At 29.9% G+C, this 221-nt stretch overlaps 1 protein-coding gene across 1 annotated transcript in view; it reads right to left on the reverse strand.

The window, feature by feature from the left end:
* LOC107658274 (gamma-crystallin M2-like) overlaps nt 1–221 on the reverse strand; it is a 12,045-nt gene that overhangs the window by 11,266 nt on the left and 558 nt on the right. The window lies entirely within an intron of this gene.

Raw genomic sequence — 221 nt, forward strand, 5'->3', positions numbered from 1 at the left:
GTTTGCAAGCTTAAATAATTGACTATTAGTTATGTTGGCTATAATTTACTAATTCTGTTATATATATATAAAAATACACTTTTTTGCATAGTCATGCTTTTTGTTTACTGTCAGTGAAAGTTAGTAATGACTAACTTGTTTCACTTGGTGAGTCAATGACAAAATTATTTTACTCAGTGAAAGCCTTGCTAAGATACAGCCATTACTTCTGGCATGACTTC

This window comes from Sinocyclocheilus anshuiensis, unplaced genomic scaffold, assembly GCF_001515605.1.
Source record: "Sinocyclocheilus anshuiensis isolate Anshui unplaced genomic scaffold, SAMN03320099.WGS_v1.1 scaffold263, whole genome shotgun sequence".
In the NCBI taxonomy this organism is placed as follows: Eukaryota; Metazoa; Chordata; class Actinopteri; order Cypriniformes; family Cyprinidae; genus Sinocyclocheilus; species Sinocyclocheilus anshuiensis.